The sequence below is a fragment of the Macrobrachium nipponense genome, chromosome 28, assembly GCF_015104395.2.
Source record: "Macrobrachium nipponense isolate FS-2020 chromosome 28, ASM1510439v2, whole genome shotgun sequence".
Classification (NCBI taxonomy): Eukaryota; Metazoa; Arthropoda; class Malacostraca; order Decapoda; family Palaemonidae; genus Macrobrachium; species Macrobrachium nipponense.
This window is the reverse complement of record NC_087217.1, coordinates 5,095,424-5,105,423: the sequence shown is the minus strand read 5'-3', so window position 1 is coordinate 5,105,423 and position 10,000 is coordinate 5,095,424. Positions and strand designations below refer to the sequence as shown.

Genomic DNA, 10,000 nt, shown 5'->3' with positions numbered 1-10,000 from the left:
ATCCCACTCTGCACAAGATGTTTGTAAGTTATTGAAATAACAAATGACAGCATCTCAGGAAACCTTGTTTGTGTCCTTTGCTTCTCCTTGGATAATCTAAGAGCTCACAACATTTGCATACATTAAAATTGCTACATAATCTTTCAAACACAGTTGTCTGTAAAGCCTAATCCCTCTTGTAATATTTTCTCCGTATGTAGTTTAACTGAAAATGTCTTAAAAGCGAAAGATCTTGCATTCCTTGTGGCCATAAAAGATGCTTATGTCACAGTCCGTTCTTACGCATGTATGTACATGTGTGTATATATATATGTGTATATTATATAATATATATATATATATATATATATATATATATATATATATATATATATATATATATTCGTTGTTAACAGGTATGGGCTGGATACGAACATATTCAGTTCCAGTCTCATCTGTATTTGCGTAAGAAATATACACTCCATATACTTATACATATTAACGTCGGCTCGCCAGAATGCCATTACCTACATTCTCATTAGTCTCACCCTTTTGTTGACTCGTCTGTCTGCCTGTCTTCTAGAGAGGTGATCACGTGTACATCACGCAACCCTCAGTTGCCTGGGTGTCGGAGAGAGAGAGAGAGAGAGAGAGAGAGAGAGAGAGAGAGAGAGAGAGACCTGATGCCGGTGGCTGGGGTTTGTGGGTAGCACCCACCTACTTCCTTTGTAGGAACAAGTAGCTGGGATTGGCGCACGCCGTGACGTCACAGGAGCGGATTCCCAACAACACCTGTGAGCCACGATTTCTCTCGACAGGCTCGAGAAGGTGACCCGGCCACAAATATGGTGTCTGTATGTAAAATGGCGGTTTTGTCAATCTCAAACACAAAAATGATTAATGGTGCCATTTTAGCTTAGGGATAAGGGACTCTAATGGAATGCGTTGACATTACATGACACATTAACCTTTGCTCTTTCTCTCTCTCTCTCAGAAGACGGACGGACTGACTGGTTGGTATGAAGTCTAACAAGCTTCAAACAACTAAGGACATTGAAGAAGGAGACGAATAAAGAGTAGGTGGATAAGAAAGAGAAAATGAAGGTTGACTGGAAATTTCAGTTGACACCCAAGAAAACGAGAGAGAGAGAGAGAGAGAGAGAGAGAGAGAGAGAGAGAGAGAGCAAATACCGGGAGGAACTATCTTTTTACGACTGATTTTCCTCAACATTAAAACCTTGCCGCTCAGCTCCTTTATACCACAGTTTATCTTCAGGTTCATATGTCACTGTCTGTTTTCCTTTGAGAGAGAGAGAGAGAGAGAGAGAGAGAGAATGTGGTGAAAGTGAATGGGTGACTAGGCTTGACCGTGATGAGGAAAAATTTGCTCAAATAAAAACGCCAGCTTATACTGATTTGATGAATGACCGAATACATTATGATTTGTTTACAAATTGTACCTCTCAAACTAGTGAGGCCCTGGTCCAATACAAAAAAAAATAAACTCCGTTTCTGCTGGATGGAACTGGTAATGTCTAGGCGTAACTCGTTTCGTATACGGAAGTATAAACGATAGAAATAATGAGCAATTTAGACTCATGTTTTGTACAGCAACTACTAATTTTCATACTGTACTGTTGTTCACTTTTTTTTTTAAGGCAAAGTCTTCCAGGCTACCTACCACCCACCAATAATTCGTACAATCTGCATAATTATAGACTAGACAGGCATCGAAAATGGAAGACTCAGATTGCAAATATAGGTAGCAGCTTACAAACTTCATTGTCGCCCACTCCGGTTGAACCTGGGCGCGCAAAACCCGTAGATCTTTGCTTGAAAGTCGCTAAACTGAAAAAAAAATGTTCTTTTCTCTAAAAAATTTACCGTTTCCGAACAAGGATTGTTAGAGCCGTTATCTCAAGAACAAACTCATGGCAAGACAGTTTTATCATCAAGGAGATGGGTATAGTGTGCTTATTAATTTCAGGGTTATATTTGCAGATGGAGGGTAATTTTTAAATAACTTTTCTATTATTCATTCTATTTCTTTAACAAATTACGTTTGCAATCTTTTTAGGCTTCCTTCTTTTTACTTAATGGAAATAAATTAAAATATACATTGACCAATACTATTTCACCTTGTATACCATGATTTGAAAATACCTCTTTAGGTAAAACGCCCGATAGCGATTTCATGCTCGCAAAAAAATTAAAATGAGAGAGAGAGAGAGAGAGAGAGAGAGAGAGAGAGAGAGAGAGAGAGAGACCAACACAAAGACGAGGAAGAGTTAGGCTTCCGTATTGTCCTTGAAACTTTTCCACCAACAAAAGAAACAGACTGTTACAAACTTTCCATTCGACCACAGAATGTCTTTTCGGAACTTCGACAAGAATGATTATTCCTTAAAAAACTTCATTTTTGATTGAGGTGAGTGCTGGCTTTGTTTTTATAGCTATGACATCACTCGCAAAGCTGACGTTCAACTTGCGTCAGTGTTAAATATGACTGGATTGATACTGACAACTATCTCTACTCTGCGCACGTTGGTTTATTGAGGCCAGGAACAAAGGCATTTCTTTTTAGTTGTAAAATTATTATAAAAAAATAAATGACCCTTACGGGTGGGCGCCCCGAGGTATATGCAGGTGGGTTTTGGGTTAGACAGCTGTCAGTACGTCATATCCTGAAAGTTATAGCATCTGCGAGAACGAGTATTGCCACCAGTACACTTGTGCATCAACGTTTAACTTTCAAACCACCACTTCTCAAGTTTCTGACAGATAACTTTTGTTACATATGCAATAAAAATTTTATGCATCATTATTGTACTTCTGACTTATATCTTTTAATAAACACATTTCTGGAATTATTTAACAATGTTCTTTTTTATCTATTCGTCGATCTGCAACGCAGTTATGTTGATTTTCTTCTTGATATTATAGTTTGATTTAATTTTTTGTCAAATGTAAAAGTAGAGTATTATTGTTTCAGAAAAAACTAGCAAAACGTTTAAAGAGGAGCTGTCAGTGAGTTTTGTCTATTATAGTATATATATATATATCCTATATATATATATCTTATATTATATATATATATAATATAATATATATTATATATATGTGTGTGTGGTGTGTGTGTGTGTGTGTGTGTGTATAGAATATAATGGTAACTTTTTACAAGATGCAAGTGTAATTGTGATAGCTACAATAAATGCCCTCTTAACTTCTCGAATTCTTCGCGCTTTTTTCTGGATGCGCTTGTCACTACAAATCCTTGAGATCTAAGAGCAAGAAATTTGAAGAAATTATGATGTCCGGTAGACGGAAACGAACCCAGGTTACCATAAGCACGACGAGGTCACGTTATTCTGGTAACCAAGGTTCGTTTCCCGCTACCGGACATCAAAATGTTTTCATATTTATTGCACTTGGATCTCAAGTCTTTGTAGTGACAAGCATGTGCTTAAGAATCTTAAGGCTTTGTAGAAACAAGCTTATCCAAAGAAGTTAAGAGGGCATTGTGGCTACTACAATTACACACACACAGGAGGGAGGAAAGAGGGGTAAGCTAGTCCAACTCATACCTGCCCCAAGCACAGATAAATTGTTAGGGTTGGAGTCATGAATGGTATCCGTCGGTAAAACTACTGCCAAAAATCAATAATGAAATGAGTCGTTCAGAAAGAAAAAAAAAAGGTAAAAAGTTGGTAAAAACTGCAGCCTCTACTGGGGAGCAGGCCGATAATGAGTCTACCTGAATGGGAATGAGTCTGGAACAGAAGTGGGCGAACTACGTGCGAATTCGTGCGTCCAACCAAATGTTAGTAGACTTGAAAGGGAGAGGTTATTTTGTCTTTCAAATGTGCTCCATGTGAAGCTCCTACTTTAAAATACTAATTAATAAAAATTGTTTTCCAACTGAGTTACTTTGTCTTTCCAATAAATGCATTTCATGTAAATCTTCTACAGTACTTTAAAATATTAATTAACGAAAATTAACTGTATTCCTTCTTTAAATCCTTTTATTTTGTCTTTTTTTAGATATCCATTATATAGCTTGATATACTATGCGACCCTATAAAATTGTGAATTTTTTTTAATGTGGCCCTTGCACTGATAAGTTTGCCCACCCCTAGCTTAGTAGAAGAATGCTCCTTACAAGGATCAGTTCTAAACAGAGCTGGTGGAATTGTTTTTGTCAAAAAGGAAGTATTCTGCTGCAATCAAGAGTCACGTCCATGCCCCACCTGGCTAACATTAATCCGTAACATTACTCTAACACTTTCTAATATTCTGCATATTAGTCAGAAGTTAACTGAGACGTTGAAAGTACTTGTCCTACAGTTTAAGAAATCCCAGGTACTAATTAAGTATATCTTAGTTTTACCAGACCACTGAGCTGATTAACAGCTCTCCTAGGGCTGGCCCGAAGGATTATATATTTTTACGTGACCAGGAGCCAATTGGTTACCTAGCAACGGGACCTACAGCTTATTGTGGGATCCGAACCACATTGTATCGAGAAATGAATTTCTATCACCAGAAATAAATTCCTCTGGTTCCACGTTGGCCGAGCTGAGAATCGAACGTCGGACCACCGAATTGGTAGCCGAGCTCGAAATGCACTCGGCCAACGTGGAACCTCCCAGGTACTAGAACGAGAAACAGATGGGAATTCTGAAAGCATTACAGTTAACAAAGAGGAAGATACCCACGAAAGATATTCGATCGAAAACTCTATTCGTTACGTTGTTACGAACAGGGAAGGATTCTGATCTGGATTTTCGGTTCATTTTGGACTGACATTTTTAGAACTTTGAATGAATATACCCAGATTACAGTGAATGGAATGGAATGGAATATAGAGTTTAAGCCTAAGGCCATGCCCTGGGACCTATGAGGTCATTCGGCTATGGAAAAGAGATTGAGAGTAGGTTGGTTTGAAAGGTATAACAGGAGGAAAACCTAGCAGTTGCAATATGAAATAATTGTTAGGTGAGGGTGTATAGGAAGATGGAAGAAAATGAATACGATAGGAGGTACAGTAAAAGAGGACGCTACAAAGAACCTTTAGTAATGCCTACAGTGCTCCCCGTGAGGTGCACTGACGGCACTACCCCCCTACGTGCGGGGGACTGGTAGGTGAACACACTTGCAACCATGCCAGATCTAAGAGGGAGACTGTAATAAACATTCCTGTATTCGTGAGACACATGAATACATGGAAGCTGATATAGAAAAAAAAACATGTTCCGCTGTGCATACAGTTATCAAAAGAAGCCAGAGGGTGCTAAAGGATCATAAAATATGCGTGTGCTTGCGCAAGCTGCATTCGTGTTTTTATGGAACAGAGAGAGAGAGAGAGAGAGAGAGAGAGAGGAGAGAGAGAGAGATAGAGAGAGATCCAAATGCCTGAGAAAGTACTTTATGATACTTTATGATTATTCCAGGCTTTAATGCGGCTAATATATATATATATATATATATATATATATATATAGAATATATATATATATTATATATATATATATAATTTATATATATATATATATATATAATATTATATATATATATATATATATATATATATATATAATGTGTGTGTACATGAATACACTATACTTTCTATAATACTTCTTAATGTCAGTAAACATATGTTCTTTCAATTGTCATCATCTCCTCAAATGCAGTATTCGATACGATATACACGTGATCGTCTTTGTGCCATTAATTTCAGAAATGGTAGGTAAGGTAATGAAGAAATATGAAAGTTTCTAATATTTTATTAAAATAAATATGAATGCACACTGTCAGATTTCCAGTAATTTACCTTGTATAAACCGTGTGAAATGAAAATGAAATGGTCTCAATGCCTTAAGAATTTAAAGACATTAAAAAAAATGCTTTTTTACTGTATATTTTGAATAATAATGTGCATGAAGGTCAATTGATTTTTTCAGTTAAGGTATGAGTTTAGATTCTTAAGCTTGTAAGTCATGATCTCTTTTGATATTTCTCCCGTCTCTGAAATAGCGTTACGCTGTCATCCCGAATCTACAGATAAAACTTGAAGTAGATAAAATTTCAGTACCAAATCATAAAAGTTGAGTATTCTTTCCTAATACATTCCAATTGAAAAAGCTTTAAAAACTAGATGCAAATGACGTTTTCCATATCAAGAGAGATAAAGAAAAAAAAAAAAGATTCTTCGGGCATAGGGAGTCCCTGAAGCTCAGCTAACACAGATGCATGTCGACGAAATGCTGGCGGTTTTTGTAGATGGGTCCCCAAGGGTTAGGCTTATTGCCTGGGCAGCTGCTGGTGCTGCTGCTTTTCTTCGCGCCCTTCACTTGGCTAGCAACGTTGCCGCCGCCCAACTGCATGGTTTTGTACGTCGACTTTCTGCAAATAGAAGAAATGGTTCTTGTCAGCTTTGCAAGCGACAGCGGGACCAGTGGAAGAACAGAACATTGCTATACCATTTTATATGTGCATGAATTAGCGGCAGAAGAGTTATTACATAAACGTCGTGGGGGATACCTACCTAGCCTGGGGATCGGCAGCAACATAGTTGTAGGAGCAGGACTGTTCAAGAACCATTTTGGTAGGAGTTTTTGTACTAGTTCCACAAAAATGCTAAGAATACCTTTAAGATTAAGTCTCGATAACTAGGTGGTTATCTTATAAAATTATAGTAGCTTATAAGGTAAGGAGAAAGGCAGACTTGGACCTAGTACTATTTCTTGTGATGTAATCAGGATTTCACTCCTGATTTCGAGGATGGCTGGCCTGGTTGCTAGACGGAGGGGAACTGTGATGAAAAGGGTCCAATAGGTGCCTCCGAGGTAGAGTGACTGCAAGAATTGAAAAAAAAAAAATGAATTATATCACAAGAAATAAGACAAATGCCTAAAGCAACCTACGAAGTACTATACTCATTACAAATTTTAAAGTATTAAAACTATGCTTCAAAATATTCCCTCAAGATTTCAGTATGCCTGAAATGCCTACCTCAAGGAACTCGGTAGCGAAGAGCCAAGACGCTTAATTCGAGTTTATTGCCGCAATTGGCCAATCGGCTTCCTCTGGCACAGGACAGAGAGTGGTCCAGTCTGTGGAAGAAAGATAACATTTATTCATACCAGTTTGTAGGCAGGGGCAGATTGTTAGTACTGTTGTATGTGCATGAAAAACAAAGACGACAACTACTTCAACATATATATAAATACATAAAATTTTCTGGTTTTTCGATATTCTAGATTTAGCCGTTTAAATACAGCATATTATATGGCTGTCTTTTCTCACTATAGACAACCCCTTTGTGCGTATACAGAACGTGAAAATGATTATGGCCTATCAACAGCACTTACAAGCTACAGTGAAGACACATCCTACCTCCAAAAATAAATGACTGTCATAGACGTTATTTGCCAACGGCTGATCGAGATTTATACTAAAGGAGTCACCAAAGCATGAACTTGCTAGGCTAACGATACGAAAGAGACTGAAGAGGCACCGTTGCCCCACCTTATATATGAAAGGGATCGAGTCTAACGACACGTCACTCACTCACTCACTCACGCGTCATCGTTGTCGCGCAATCAACTTACACAAAAGAGGGAACTGGAATTTCCCTTGGCGGCCATAACCAAGAAGTATGACGTCATCAGTAAGTGGCATCCCGAAATCATCTTCCCTCCCGCCCATCTTAGTACAGCTTTGTAAATGGTTAAAGAGCGGATGTATTTAGAATAATTGAAGAGAGAGAGAGAGAGAGAGAGAGAGGAGGGTGTGTGCGTGCGTGTGTGTGGTGGGGGGGGGGGGGGGGGGTGGGGGGGGGGGGGGGAGGGGATGGATGGAATTCTAGCTATTTCTTGAGAAGTATGCAGTAGGATGGGGGACTACGGCTGTGGAAATCCCAATCGTCTTACTTTCGGGAACTATTATTTTTTTTTTTTTAATGTTTGTCAACAGTGAATAATTTAAGCAATACTAAGAAATACATGTTCACAACAGGCTTTTATTCTGGGCATGGATAGTTACATAATTATTAATGAAACTCGAATCTAACTGAGTACCAGAGCAACAGTGCGTAAAGTGAGTAAAAACTGCCTTAAGTATGTCGCATGATAATGCAAAGGAACCTTAAACAAGAAATGGGGTCTGACTGGCAAAAATTCTAACATACTCCCAGTTACTTGCATTCCTGTTAAAGTTGCCAAATTTTTAGAAATTTGTGCGCATTTTGCAGCATTTTGAAACTATATAAGATTCAGGTTGGAGAGAATTTTACTGTCGTTATTATTATTATTATTATTATTATTATTATTATTATTATTATTATTATTATTATTATTTCAAAAAGTAGGAGGGCAAACCAAGTCTTGGGGGTGGGCTATCAGTGTCTTGAGGGGGAAAGTGGCCCCCCTCCCCCCAACAAGTGACGCCCCAGTGAGGCTTCGCGATCGCCGTGCTCAGAGAAAGTATACAGGCCAGAATGCATTTCGGCCAAGGCGAACGAGCGAAATCAAACACAGGGCAGCATGATCCGTCAACAGCAGCAAGACCAATCATTTTGTAGCAATGCCAGTAATAAAAAGTTCAGTATTGATCCAACACAACTGTGCCTCAGTTTCTTAAGATTTGTTTTGTGAGAGAGAGAGAGAGAGAGAGAGAGAGAGAGAGAGAGAGAGAGACTGTAAGGTTTGTTGTTTGTACTGAGAGAGAGAGAGAGAGAGAGAGAGAGAGAGAGAGAATGTAAGGCTTGTTGTTTGTACTGAGAGAGAGAGAGAGACTCTATAGAGTTTGTTGTTGTTGTTTGTGAGAGAGAGAGAGAGAGAGAGAGAGAAGAGAGAGATCGTCTGGGTATGAGCCAAGGAGGCAGCCAAAAAAACTTCCAGAGCCGGTTCCAGTCAGACAAAGAACACGTGCACAGTGCGTGGGTCTGGACGGCTTCTTAGAGACAGGCATTGAGAAGTCACCGGAGGCGAATCCAGTTTGGCAGGGGTGGGGCGGCGGGGGTGGGGGGGGGGGAGAGGAGGCGGAAAGGGCACCATTGGGAAGTATGGAGGAAGGGGAAGAGGGTCGAGTGGGAATGTTTGAACTGTGGGAAGGGTCTTAAGAGGGTTTTGAGGAAATACAAAATCAAGAAAGAAATAGTCTTATGATTGACAACTGAAATTCAATTACAGCCCTAGGCCATTGTCCTTCGCCCCCTTCGTCGTTTTATCTTTTTTACTTATTATTTTTTTTTTGGGGTGAAGGACAGCAGGTTAAGTCATAAAATATCCTGAAACTACCTAAAAAAAAAAAGAAATAACGAAAGACGCGGAAGACACGGTGGTTGGTTTGACATCGAAGTGACAATTGTTTCGAGGAAGAGAAATCATAGAATGTTTAGGAAAATAACAATCTCTCTCTCTCTCTGTCCCTCTGTCTCCTCCTCTCTCTCCTCTCTCTCTCTCTCTCTCTCTCTCTCGAGAGAGAGAGAGAGAGAGAGAGAGAGAGAGAGAAGCCCATAACAGAATTAAACAAAGATAGGGAGAAAGCGAGGGTATTCACGTCCTCAATTCTTGACATTTATGATAAACTGGCAGATATATAAAATTGTTTACAGAACTTTTTAAACATAATATTGCTTGCACCTTAATGCAGATTAGTCATTAAGGCAACTGATTTATAATTTGCTAAAAGGAATTCAAGTTTTGAAAAAAGCAACTCAGAGCAAGAAACAAGCTCACAGGGAAGGTTGAGGTCAAAATATACGTAATCGAGGAAGGAAAAATGGCTAAAACTGTAACAGGTCATACTCATATTGTGTTGTGTAAGTCTATGGACAAGTAGTCTTCTGGAATTGTTTTAAAAACTGAAAAGTTACAATGAAATATAATGGCTATAAGCTGAGGAACAATGAAAGGGAACATTAATTATAATGAATGTTTAAATCTCCAGTGGGTTTGTCTTCTTAGCTATTTGGAGCAATACTTCCAGTTTATAACGCTAAAAAAAACTATAACAACAA

At 38.6% G+C, this 10,000-nt stretch overlaps 1 long non-coding RNA gene across 1 annotated transcript in view; it reads right to left on the bottom strand.

The window, feature by feature from the left end:
* Window positions 1-5,746: 5,746 nt before the first annotated feature.
* Window positions 5,747-10,000, bottom strand: part of LOC135201376 (uncharacterized) — a 5,042-nt gene continuing 788 nt past the window's right edge. Inside the window, exons 2-4 of the long non-coding RNA XR_010311520.1 lie at window positions 6,991-7,091; window positions 6,524-6,833; window positions 5,747-6,381 (exon numbers count right to left, since the gene is read on the bottom strand). This is a non-coding gene — a long non-coding RNA (uncharacterized LOC135201376). The remainder of the gene's footprint in view (window positions 6,382-6,523; window positions 6,834-6,990; window positions 7,092-10,000) is intronic.